Genomic DNA, 13,802 nt, shown 5'->3' with positions numbered 1-13,802 from the left:
ACTTGCCCTTGTGCTCATCAGTTCCATCGCTATCCGTCGCGATCCCCGGCAGTCAGTACTGCACTTCGTTGAAGCCAGTGGCTCCTGCTTTAGATGACTACGATCGATCTGCAGATAGGCTTAGGACGGAGATATGTAAGCCTGCAGTCGAGGCTTACGGTTTACTTGCCTGCAAATCCAACGGATCAATAAACGAAGGGTTGAGGTGGTGGGCAAAGAAAGTCTGTTGTTGTTGTTATGTGCCTTCAAGTCGATTACGACTTATGGCGACCCTATGAATCAGCGACCTCCAAGAGCAACTGTCATGAACCACCCTGTTCAGATCTTGTAAGTTCAGGTCTGTGGCTTCCTTTATGGAATCAATCCATCTCTTGTTTGGCCTTCCTCGTTTTCTACTCCTTTCTGTGTTTCCCAGCATTATTGTCTTTTCTAGTGAATCATGTCTTCTCATGATGTGTCCAAAGTATGATAATCTCAGTTTCATCATTTTAGCTTCTAGTGACAGTTCTGGTTTAATTTGTTCTAACACCCAATTATTTGTCTTTTACAGTCCATGGTATGTGCAAAACTCTCCTCCAGCACATTTCAAATGAGTTGATTTTTTTTTTATCCGCCTTTTTCACTGTCCAACTTTCACATCCATACACAGAGATCGGGAATACCATAGTCTGAATGATCCTGACTTTAGTGTTCAGTGATACATCTTTGCATTTGAGTACCTTGTCTAGTTCTCTCATAGCTGCCCTCCCCAGTCCTAGCCTTCTTCTGATTTCTTGACTATGGTCTCCATTTTGGTTAATGACTGTGCCCGAGGTACTGATAATCCTTGACAGAAGTCAGTACTTTTCCAGATTCGGAACATTTACAGACCAAGAGATTGTTAATACCACCACCACCATCATCATCTTGTCTCGACTGCGTTTCAATTATCAGAAACCACATTTTTGTAGCTGGGGCTTGGAGGGAGGGGCACACACCCGAATCTGGAAAATAAAGTACTTTTCCAGATTCGGGTGTGCGCCTCTCCCCCCGCCCCAACTACAAAAATGGTTTCAGATAATTGAAATGCAGTCGAGACAAGATGATGATGATGATGATGATGATGATGGTATTAATAATCTCTTGGTCTGTAAATCTCTTGGGGGCGTTTGCAATTAATAAGTGCTGATATTATAAGCGAATCATGGCGGTATATAGAAAATTGCCGTATTAACGGATCCTCAAACGCAAACTAGCATTGCCGCTAGAACCTGACGGAATGCTTCTCAGGCAAAATTAACTGCGCCAACGAAAATGGCTGTCAACGCACCTTCAGAGAACCGAGGAAAAGCGACACACATTCACACCCTTCGCTCGGGGAAGGTCTATTCTAATTTGACGGGCAGCCTCCTCCAATAGTTTCCCTTCTTGTGCTTCGTAGGCGGGGCTACCCCGTGGGCTAAACGTGGGGGGAAATAAAGGACTGTTTGAAAACAACCCAAAGTGAGACGGAGTGGAGGAAACTGATGTCGATCTACCGAGGAGGAAGGACTAGGCAAGAGTGTTGTGGGCCAGTTTTATGATCAACAGCTTCTGAATAAAAGCAAGAGGAGGACAAGGGTGACTTTCTCACATTTTCATTTTTAAGTAGTTGGTAGTTTAGGTTGGTAGTTCTCTGCCTCTCGCTGACGTTTACTGGTAAAGAAATCGAGAGATATAAAGCAAGCAGCATGGAAGCTTCTTGATTGAAAGGAGCTCAGTGCAAAAATGTTATAAGAATTTCTTGTATCTGAACAAACGAGCTGTTTCTAAACGACTTCTCGGCAATCGAATTCGACTCCATTTTTGAAAAGCAAATTGATATACATTTTGCCTCTAACGGTTGGCTAGAGAGTGATTAAAAAAGGGAAATACATATCTGATTGCTGGTGTTGCAATCGAACTAAACCAGATAGGAAAAAATGTCTTACAGTCCAATCTTCTTCATGTTTGTTCGAAGTAAGTTCCACTGTACGCAATGGACCTTTTTCCCAAGCAAGTGTGTGCAGCCTTAGACGATATGCTCCCGATCCCGTGCAATTGTACGCGGAAGTAAATTCCACTCCTGAGAAAATGGGGGTAGGACTGTAGTCTATGGGCGGCATGTACCCCGATCCTGTGTATCTTTTCCTTGGAAGTAAGCCCTACCCTTATAAAGTGCATAAGACTGAAGCTTTACACACTTGGGAATAAGCCCCTTGAACCCAGCGGGACTTATTTCTGAGTAAACGCGCATTATTGTAGCTGTCACGCATGTCTTCTCGGAAGTAAGTCCAATCGGGTCCAGTGGGGCTTCCACAGTGTACTGCAGATCAGTCCAATTTATTTAAAGAGAATTGTAGTGGGGTAAACGAAGTGTTGCCATTACAAGTCAGTGTTCTTTTTATTTTTTTGGCTTTTTGAGGGTTGCAGCTTTTGTGAGAGATGGGACTCTTACCTGCTCGTGCTTCTTTACATGCATCATACTAAACCTTACACCTGTTTTAAGGCATGCTTAGATAAACTTATGAAGGGCATCTCCTTTTTCAGTGCTTTAGTTCAGGCCCAGTGGCATGGTGAAGGGTCTCCCCTCCTCCATATGACATTGGGGCTGTGATGATACAATCTGCAGGTAACAAGAGAGGACCAGTTCACTTCCCAACTAGAGAGAATAAGTTGGATGGTGCAGTTGCCATTGGCCAGTAAAACTGCTCTTCCAAAGACTTCCCAATGGATTTTGCTTCTCTTCATTGCCTGATTGGGAAGGAATGTTTTCTTCAGGTCTGATTGGCTAGTGACTTTGAGGGTGTTTTGCTTTTCTTCTAGCATGTGGCTTGGTGCTTGGTTTGCTTGAGTCATGTGATGCAGAGCTGTTTGTCTAGCAGGGGTTCCTGTGTGATATTTTCTGTGTGCTTGTGTCAGTTAGTGGTAGATGGTTCTGGATTTGAACAGAGAAACTGACTAGAGATGATCTTTGGGCCCTTCAAACAACATGGTTTTGTGTTTGAAGCAATAATCCAGTTTTCAGTGTGATATGGTTGCTCAGGTACTAAATTACAACCTAGACTCTTTTGTGGAGTTTTATGCAACACTTCAGAGGACACCTTGTGGGAACTAGGACTGTGATATCTCTGGATAGGAACAGAAGGGGCCAGCAGAGGCAGGGCAATGCATATATGTTTTAGTGCTTTTGTGGCACAATCTCCTTTTTTTCATCAGTGGTACGTTATCTAAAAAAGCTGGATACCAGTGATTTAACATATTTCATATAGAAAACAGTGTGAATGCTGTAATGATTCCAGGGAATGGTTGGATATGAAAAGCTGGGGGCAATTTCTACATTCATTCTGTATATTCTTAGTAGGGTTACCAACTTTTGTCTAGTAGCTCTTCTATTCATGGTAGCAGGAAATGCAACAAGGGCAACTTTTTGCATCGCTACATCTGCATGCTAGGCAAATGTTCACATGGTGAATTTCTGCTTGTAGCACAGCTCTTAAAGGCAAAGTAGCCCTGCCAGATAAAAGCTAGTTCTTGGATGTTTACAGGCTACAACTTGGATGCTTGTACTTTAAATGTATTCCCATTCCAAAGACAAATCAGCAAGTGACTTGTGGATCTCAAGTTGTCTGCATTCATAACTAAGCCATTAGAGTCATTGCCTCTTTTCAAACCAGTAGAATGGTTAACATGTTAACAATGCACTTATGCAGATTCCCAGATGTTTATAGTACAAACATATCAGGGTAAGTATGTGTTACATCACGTGACACATAAATAATTTGACTTGTGGTAAAAACCTGGTGCTAACAAGAGTAGCCTTTCTCTTCTTTTATAGCTCCTACCTGCTTACGTAGGATTACCTTGGAGGTTGTGGTGTTAAAGTGCAGAACCTTACATTTACTGTAACTGAACTGTACTGTAGTGTACTGAAAATGATGCATTTATAGAGAGATCAATACACTGGCTTTCAGAGAAGAGATGGAGGCACAGAATGGGACTATACCAGATATTATCTTAACCCTAAAAGAACCCTGAGAAGTGGTATTCTGGGAGAATCAGTGAAGTATATCAGCTTACCTTACAATAAACCTCTATGAATAATAATATATTTCATAATAAAATTAGTATTGACCCTTTTAATTAAGAACAGGTATACAGCATTAAATGTTATGCACAGTATGTAATTAATAGAGAGGCTCAGAGTGTACTTTAAGAAAATAAAATAGGCAGTGTAAGATCAAGAAGAGGTCCTTTTGAGAGGGTGGAGGGTGGTTAATCACAAGCTGTGTGCACACATTCTTTGTGCAATCTTAGAGTGAATTGTTAAACCACTTAAGCCAGCCATTTCAGAGGCACTGAGTACGCAGGGCTTAACTTGTTTACTTGCCTTTTTTGTTATACGTGTTATGTGGGAACCCCTATGCATGTGCACCCCACATACGGACTCAAGAACACCCCTTAAGAAACGAGATCATTTGCATGGAGAAATGACCAAGTGCTGTCCTAACACGTGCCTAACTAATTCCTGTTAATCAAGAAGATACATGCACACAAGACTGCTTAAATGGGTTGGTTTTATTATAGGAAAGAAAGAATACATTGATTAAATGTGCATTAATTAATGTGGAGCAGCATATAGGTTGAAATCACAATTAATACACTCACACTCCTGATTCTAAAAAGAGAAACCCTGACCTATAAGAAAGAGAAAGTGGTCTGAGTACAACACTTTGTTGTGGGACTCAAATAGGGGTAGGAGCAAAATTATACCTTTCCCTGCTCTTACTAGAGCAACCCTGCAGTTAGGTGAATAAAATCATGATCTAAAGTTTAGGAGTTAAGATTTCTAGGCCTGTGAGAGTTAAGCTCTCCCCTTCTAGATCAACAGGCAGTTCAGGCAATACCTGTCTCCTGGTCCAATATCCAGCGGTGTCCTAAAGCTGATCCTAGGAAGCGATGTGAAGATAGGTAGGAGATCATTGGAACAGAGTGTGCAGTCTAACCCATGCAAAATCCTCAAACGGGATTTTGCATCTCATAGATGTGCATGTAAAATGGGGGAGTATTGAAATGAAAAGGACAAATAACAGATTATTTTGAAACTTTCCTGCCAGATGTCCTTGAGGATTGTCATCTTGCCTACATGAGATGCATACTGTAAATTCCTAAATTTGGGGTAAACAGCCTTTGTTTTATGATTCTCCGTGCCATATATTATGTCTTGCACAGGCAGTGATGTCCAGTCAAGGGAAATCTATTCCCTGAAGGGACTGATAAACTAACAGTAGGGAATTTCTTCTAGTCATGTATCTCATTGCCAGTTGTTATCAATACTTGCCTCATTGGATTCTTCTGGAATCAGCAAGCCTAGTATTCAGCTTAATATCACAAACAGGAGTAAGGACCACAGAGAGGCTGGTCCCAGAATGCAATGCAAGCAAGATAGATACTATGGCCCACTGACATAAACCAAATAAGTCTAGTCAAGCGTCTCCCTGTTGCATTTTGTGGCTTCTGCATTTTTAATGTAATCTTAACATAAATAGGATTTTAAAGCTTGCTTAATTTCATTACCTAGTAGTGACTGAAGGCTTCAGATATGAATCATTTGTTTGAAACTAGAGAGAACCTGCCTCAAGAACAGCTGTCTTCCTAACCACAGCCTTCTGTGGCTTAATTACTTCGACTTGTCATCGAAGAGCCTTTATAATTTATTTGGGGCAGAAGAAGGAAGGACAGAAATGCTAGCAGGCCATTTTTGTTAAAGCAGATAGTATGAAGATCTTATTAGTGCCAAGCCAACAGAGATGCCTTGGCTGCTTGAGACACAGTTTAGTATAAAGTACAATATATCCTAAATATGCTGCTGTGCCATATAATCTACCTACCTACTTTACTTCCTTCCATCTGCCAAGGTTGAGAAGATACTTCTTTTTCTCCAGTTTAAGACAAAAATGCTTTTTTAAAAAACCCAAAACTTGTTTTTATGTTCACTTGGCTGAGTTGGGGCCTGTTTACATGCCAGGAAAATCTGCATCTAGTGCTTTTTGCAGATCCTTTTAATTTGGACCGTTTACTTGACGTTTTAGCCAATGCACGTGCATTCTACTGCTTTTGCCTTTAACTCCGGATTAAATGGATGCAACAAAAACCTGAATTTGCTTTTAAAATCCACACCTGCTTCTACCGTGTATTACCTTTTAAGCGCCTTTTTTGGCTGCGCAGTTTCTTCGCCATTAGATCCCCCTTTTCTCCACCCCTTTAAGTGTCTCTGGGCGTCATTTTGTTTCCTGCCCTTGATGAAGCAACTTCTGGTTGCTCTCGCCTTCCTTTCTCCCGCTTCCCCCCCCCAATACATTTCCTCTCCTGCTCCTTTAAACAAAATCACATTCCCCACCCCTTCATTCTCTCTCTTCTGCAGCGACACCAACAACTCTCCGAGGGCAGCAGGGCTGGAGCTCGTAAAATTCCTTCCTTGGTGCTGTGGTTTTGGCGCTGTTGTTTATGTCTAGCATGTGTGCGTGCGAGAGAGTATGAGAAAGTGTGTGTGTGGAGGACCTCTTCTGCCTTGTAGCATCCCTCCGCTCCCCCCCAAAGCTGGATCTCTCCCCCCCCTCGGGCTGATGCATGCGCCCTTTTCGCAGCCACGGCGAGAGGAGGCTGTCGTAGGTGCTGCTGGGGTAATTTATAAGCACCCAAAAGCACCGGGGAAAGGGGAGCTGCCTTGATGTCTCATCCCAGCATCTGCTCCAGTCACGGAGAGCAATAATATTAAATGGTCAATGCTCCCTTTAGTAGCTGCTTTTAATGTCTCTCTAAAGATAATTGTTTGGGGTTTTTTATGTTTCCAAGAACGCATGCTGAGGCTTGTCCCGGGGTGCCAAAGGCACACCGATCTCGCACAGGGACAGCCTAACAGCCACAGGTGGGAGCGATTCCCTTTCTTTCAAGCTCCTATTTCTTCATTTAGGGAAACACCGCCCCTTCCCTGCCTCTGCAGTTAACATGCTAATGTGTGGGCGCGGCAACAAGGAAATGCTGATAGCAATAAACGCACATGCATGTGAATACTACAAAGAAAAACAGCCAATTTATTCGTAGCGAGTGTGGAAGTATGTGAACTGTAAAAATCAATCACGATGGAAAAAGCAGCATGTTTAATGTGGATCCTGGGTCCCATGTAAACAAGCTCTTGGTGTGGTAAAGGAGTCATAAGATGCTGAATTTATAAGAGTTTCACATTTTTGTGTCAAGTTCTTTGAGTAAGTATGTAAAGATTTCCAGAGGGGTATCCATAGTAGTCTGTGCAGCAAAAACAAGAAAGAACCTTATGCCACCCTAAAGACCACCAAATTTAGTGTAGCATAAGGCTTTGTGTAATAGAGTCCACTTAATCAGATGCATGAAGTGTGATCCTCAGTTGCAGAGGGGTAGGGGATTGTAAGTAGTGAGATCAGAGGAAAATGAAATGTGTGAAGTACAAACTTTGAGAACTTAGAGCTAGAATGTATGCAAAATAAGCACAGTGATCCTTTACAACAGCTGTGATAGAAGACAAAGCAATTAATTTGGTAGGACTGAGTTAATTAACATCTGCAGTGTGACAGAAAACCATTGCCCTATTCAGTCCCAAATGAGTGGTTGGAGAACATTTCAAACCTCCAAGACTGTGCTACTGATCCTAAAGTGGCCAGACTCGAACAAAGGAAATTCTAAGGGAGGTTGCAAAGTGAAACTGCTGAATTACAATTCAAGAAGTTAAATTCTATTCATTTGAATCAGAATAGAGATGAGTAAATTCCGCTGAGTAAAGTGAAATCTACTTTCAAACATGTTGGATTGGGCTGCACATCACCATCCAAGATGCTGTAATGTTTGATCTTCTTAGCAAGCCTCATTGATATTGACTGCAGTGTTGGATCCCTCCCCACAATGTGAAATATTTTGGGAAGGAAAGATGAGGATGTAGGGAGAGACTGCAGCTAGGAGGCGTCAAAGTGTGACGTTTCTGGATGTACTTACTCTTTATAACCCATAAGCTACATTATCTAAAAAATAAACAACACTATAGTCTGGCAAGAGAAAATGGCCCAAGCAGCAAATGACTACAGTGCTGAGTGCTGTGCAAAATTTTAAATCTTAAAATGCAACCAGGGAATAGTTGCAACCAGGTGAATAAGGATGGATATGTTCAAGCATCAAACCATCTGATTTCATTGGGACTCCAAAATCTGGGTTTTTGAGATCAGATGCGTTTTCCCTTTGAGCCAGCTTCACACTGACTTGAAAACTGTTTGGTCTACAAACCATTGCAACTCCAAAGTGTGTCCAATGGAAATGCTTTCCTGTCGGCAGTCCTAAAAAGACTGACATCAGTAGTGGGGTTGAGTGTATTGCATCAAACAAACAAAAAAAGTGTACAGCCAGGTGCAGATTGGTTTCAAATTGCAACCTGTCAAAATGGTCCCGCTGCTTTTTAAGCAACTAGTGTGCATGTAGTGTTACACTCTAGTAAGCATGCTGAGAACTCCAGCATTAAAATATTAAGGTATACCATGTGACCAAATTACTTTTGTTCTATCCGTTGATTAGAACGAATACTAATCTATATTTTAGTATATATTATAAAGAGTTTTTTTGCAAGGACCATTAGACCTTATGAATATGTTTGCAAAATCAAGACTGTTCTAGTATAATGAAATGAAAACTTGATTTTCACCTCATAGTATCTATCCCCATCCCCTACAGGATCTTTTTGTGTATGTTAAGGATTTTCCTGACACTTGCCTTCCAATCTGCTACTGGGGCTATTCCTGGGTAACCACTCCCAGCAATCACGCTGCTAACAACAGCAAGCATGACTGTCAACAGGCATTTATTTTGCCTCCATTTGCTTTGGATTTCTGCATACTTTGGATAGGTGTGTATTAGCCTTCAAGAACTTGGAGCAGAATCTTCATTGCTATTATTACTGTTGTGTATTGATGCCAGCAGTTTCATTATGTGTGGTGACACTGCTTAATCCTTGAGATGATTTTTTAAAACAGTATTTCTTACAACTATCTGCCACCCTGGGCTCCTTTTGGGAGGAAGGGCAATCAATCAGATCAAATAGTTGTTATCAACAAAAAGTGAAATCATTGACAAAAAGTCTACTTGTTACTGCTTTTCTGTATTTTTCTTACATATACTCTTTCTTTTGAGAGTGGTAGAACACATGTTTTGCATGCAGAAGGTCCCCAATTCAATCTTTGGCATCTCCGGGTAGGGCAGGGTGGAACCCCAAACCCTGCCTGAAATCCAGGCAATAGTGAGCCAGATGGCCATGGTCTCACTTGGTATAAGGTAGCTTCCTATGTTCCTGAACATGTTCTGTTTAAACCAAGTGAACAGCACAATCCTGAATGTTATTTATTATTGCATTTTATCTTGCCTTTCCTCCAAAGAGCTCAGCGTGGCCTATGTAATTTTCCCCTCTTCAATTTTATTCTTACAACAACCCTGTGAGGTAGATTAGGCTGTGAGACAGTGACTAGCCCAAGGTCACCCAGTAAGGTTCATGGCTAAATGGGGATTTGAACCCTCTTCTCCCACCCAAGTCCAACACTCTAACCACTGCTCCACACTTACTCAGAAGCATGTCTCGCTAAGTGTAATGGATCATACTCTCTGGTTAGTGAGAATTGCAGCCTAAAAATGTTTTTAACCGTGAGGTGTAGAATTGACAACTTCTTCAGGCTGTTCAGCAACTAAAGGATATAAATACCCAGTCTTTAAATGCAGCAATTGCGACCTTATCACAGTATCTCTTTGCTCGATAAGCTTCACCTTCTGAATTTCTGCTGTGGCCAGCTGTGAAAGGCACAGATGCTCCAGTTTTAAAACTTAAGCACAATAACGTGCATGTTTTCCTGTAAGCCCCAATGACTGACTTGCCTCGAATGAAACATGTATACAGTATCCTCGATAATCACATAATGTTAATAAACAGATGTCCAAACGGTGTGTTTGTAATCTTGTAGCCTTTGGGAAGAATTGGAGTTAATATATGCCGGGAAAGGTGAATGGTCAGGAGCCAAAGAAGGGAGAACCCTTCCATAAGTATACTTTTTATTACCCCAAAGCAGAAAATGTTCGGTGAGTAGATCTCTTGAATACAATGAGCTAACTCGGTGGCTTCCTTTACCGTCCCTTGGCTGAAGATACTTTCACTCACACACCCCCATCTGTAGTTTCGCCCAATCGTAGCGTAACATCACACAACCTTTCCTGTTCCCTCCATTTTGAGCCGTATTGCATTGTGTACCACCTTCAAGTCGATTCCGACTTATGGCGACCCTATGAATAGGGTTTTCATGAGAGGCAGTGACTTGCCCAAGGTCACCCAGTGAGCTCCATGGCTGTGTGGGGATTCGAACCCTGGTCTCCCAGGTCGTAGTCCAACACCTTAATATAATATACTGTATATTTGTTTTCCTTTTTGTTTTGAACGCTCCCCCTTACCTCCCTTTCAGATCGCCTGCCTTTCCTCTTTTTCCATTGGCTACAACCAGCCAGGGCCAGGCTGACCAATCAGGCGTGGCTGCTCGTGGCCGTGTTGCTGGGCAGAACAAAAACAAACAAAACGGGGGGAAAGCGAACAGCAGCGGCGGCGGCGGCAGAGGGGGGGAGCGAAGTGAGTGTGTGGGGCAGCTCTGAGGCCGCCGCCTACGGTAATGCGCCCCCCCGAAACGTGAGCACGGAAATGGGGGCACGCCCATTAGGGCGCGCGTCACCCGCCCACCTGTAAATTATTTGGGGTGATTGGTGTAGTCCTGCAGTCCCTTCTTCCACGACTCCCAAGGGGAGAGGGATATGCATAGCCTGCCAGCTCTGGGACCCTCTGGATGAAGGGATCTATCTCCCCAGTTTGGCCTTCTGACTTTGTCACGTACCGTTATTTTGGTCTTTGTATGTGTGCCCACACGTATCGTCCTCCGCCTTAATGAACCGACCTCACAAACACTAACGCGGTCGTTAACCTCCCAGACTGGGAACGCACGAAGCGATTCAAAGGTGTATGTAGCTCAGGGGTAGAGGCCATTCTGTGCATGCAGAAGGCTCGGGGTCAGTCTGTCCTTAGTACTGCCAGTCAAAAGAGCAGCAGGTGATGGCAAACACTTCTCCGGGAGACCTTGGGGAGCCGCTGCCAGTCAGAGTAGACAACACTGGGTTAGATGAACAAATAGTCTGGCTTGGCAGATTGCAGTTTCCGGTATCTCAGAGGGGGTGGCGAGGTGCTGTTCTTGAAGCTATGCTGAGTATGCTCAACATCTGTTGTTGCTACCCATTATTTACCTCGGGAGTATATATCATTTGCCTTAGAAAGGCCTTTCCCAGCGATTTTAAGACAACGTTCTGGAAAATCCTGGTGGTCCTCGAAAGTTTTGTTTTGTTTTGCGGGGGCGTTGATCTCAGTGATAAGACGACCAGGAATGGCAGTCAGGCTTCCCCTCAAAAGACAGCTTGCCTGCCACTGCTGGTCCAGCTCTCTAAAGTAAAACTATAGGGGAGTGTTGAGGGTGCTCTCTGTGCACCCTTGTTGGAGCAATAATGACAACCAACAAAACCTAGCCAATGTCCTGTGTCAATGAATGTACAAGTATAACCTGCCCCAGAATTCTCTTTCACACAAAAGGGTTCTGTAGCAGACAAATGAGTGGACAAAAGGATTCGCTGAAGTTTGAAAACCACCACTGCCCTAACTGATGCATCAAACACATCTTGTCAACTTGTGTCATCTCAACAGTTTCCTCCATGGTTGGTTGTGCATTTTCATGCTTTATGGGTCGGGATCAAGGTGCGCTAATTTTTGTACAACATGCTCAGGTGCACTGATTCTCCCCAATCTGCTGTTAGGATAAGTGGAGATCAGTACAGGTATTGTGTTATACTTCCCTGTCTTTCTCAAAAATACCACAGAATGTTTATTTTTGCTGCTAAAAGGTAATCTTTCAGAATTTGGTATCATAGAAAAATTCATTTCCATAAAATTAGACCACAGTACTAAGACTCACTGGACTTGGAAGGACTATATTATAGAGTATATAAGATCTCATTGTCAAAAATTTCTTCTGAAGAATGAGAGCATTTCTGCACTTCGTAGTTGTTTAGCATGCTACTTTGCCAGTATTATCTAAAGACACGTTTATGAAGATTCATTAGTCAAGTGTAGGCATCTGAATTTAAGGGTTCAGGGTATCTTGGTCCACTTTAAATCTAAGTCACCACAAAAATGTTTTAAAATATTATGAATGTTTATTTTGTCATATTTTTGAAAGATTGGTCCTTGAGATGTATAAGAAGTTTAATGAAGTTCAAATAAATGAAGCCTCTGTAAACAGAACTTAAAGTTGCCTTTCAGGATACAATGGCTTGATTCAGTTGAAACAGGAAACCATAGCTTTAATTACAAATTATAGCAAGCTTCAGACCCACACACTCCCTCCTCCCATTTTCTGCCCATCTTCTGCTTTTGAATTTAAACTCGCCACTGTTCCCTGAGATACATGAACTCAAAGAACTGTGGTTTGTTTAAGTGAGAACAAGCCAGTATTTGAAATGTTTTTTTTCTGGTATGGTCTTACTAATCATAGGTTGAACAAACGATAGTTTCCTGAATTTAGATGTCACGGGGAGCTGGCTAGTTTAACATTTAACCTCCTCCTCTGGTGCACAGAAGAAAAGAGAAAACACATAAACCTGAGGCTTGCTATGGCTTATTCTTGTAGTGGGAAATCATAGTTTTCCATTACATCTGAACCAGGTCAGTTTCTTCAAATGAAAACATAATTCCCTATGAAGCATTTAATGTTGATTAATAGAAGCATTTTAAAGACCATATTAACATCCCTTACTTAATATGTTTATATTGTTTGGGAGTATGGATTCATTTAATTTGCCATTCAGTATAAACCAGGGTTGATCTGATTTAAATCCAATTGATTTAAAGTATGCTTTAAAAAAACATGCTTTAAATCACTTCTCCAAAGGACTCGATTTGAATGATTTACATCACAATTTAAATCACTAGTGAGGAAGATTCTATTTAATCATCATTTTTTAACAGAAGAACATTATTGTTTAATATAACCTTAATACATATTCAGAGATGTAGGTTTCATTAGAGGTTAGGTACACACTAAGCAATTATTCTGAATTGTTTTCAGATAAATTTTCATCAAAAAAATGATAATTTGGTCATTTTGGTACTAAAGTAGAATGAACTTGTGAAGTCATTCAGGAGATGAACCAGCTCCAACTGTTCAGTTAATCATGATATTTTTATCACAATGTGCCAGAATCACCATCACCAAGGCTTTTAAATTGTACTAAAAAGATTGTTGAAGAAGAAAACTAACCGGAAGAATAACCATACAACAATATTAACAAAACATGGATTTTTAAATGGTCAACTATTTCAGTTTTTAGATAAATGTAAAGTTCTTTAAAAAATAAAATTTAGGCAATTTCAACCAAGTCAATATGAGAAACTCAAAATACTGGGTGGTACAGTTAACTCAGTCTTCTTCACCTTTGTCTTTCTTGTTCATTGTCTGGAAAAGAAATACAAGCTTTCTTGCTTTTATAGTTCTTAATTTATTTCTCGGTTTAGAATGAATTAGTCCAAAGAAATAATTCTCTCTACACCTGCAGAAGAAGCTACTGCTGTTAAGAGCTAGATTACCCCTTCAATGGTAGTCTTCCTTATTCAGATCTGCTCCATATCCCCAAATTCTCTATTGATTGATCTTCTCGTATCT

General features: G+C 41.5%; 1 protein-coding gene across 6 annotated transcripts in view; it reads left to right on the top strand.

Moving 5' to 3' along the window:
• Window positions 1-42: 42 nt before the first annotated feature.
• The window catches only part of PDCD4 (programmed cell death 4), a 37,866-nt gene continuing 24,106 nt past the window's right edge, over window positions 43-13,802 (top strand). The window contains exon 1 of one of the 6 annotated variants that reach the window (XM_061636031.1): window positions 43-327. The gene's annotated coding sequence lies outside the window, so the exon portion shown is untranslated. Of the gene's footprint in view, window positions 328-1,464; window positions 1,600-10,599; window positions 10,733-11,683; window positions 11,800-13,802 lie in introns of those variants that run through there. The other 5 variants (XM_061636025.1, XM_061636030.1, XM_061636026.1 and 2 more) reach the window with 5 other exon arrangements.

The sequence above is a fragment of the Rhineura floridana genome, chromosome 7 (assembly GCF_030035675.1).
Source record: "Rhineura floridana isolate rRhiFlo1 chromosome 7, rRhiFlo1.hap2, whole genome shotgun sequence".
NCBI lineage: Eukaryota > Metazoa > Chordata > Lepidosauria > Squamata > Rhineuridae > Rhineura > Rhineura floridana.
This window is presented reverse-complemented; position numbering and strand designations above follow the sequence as displayed.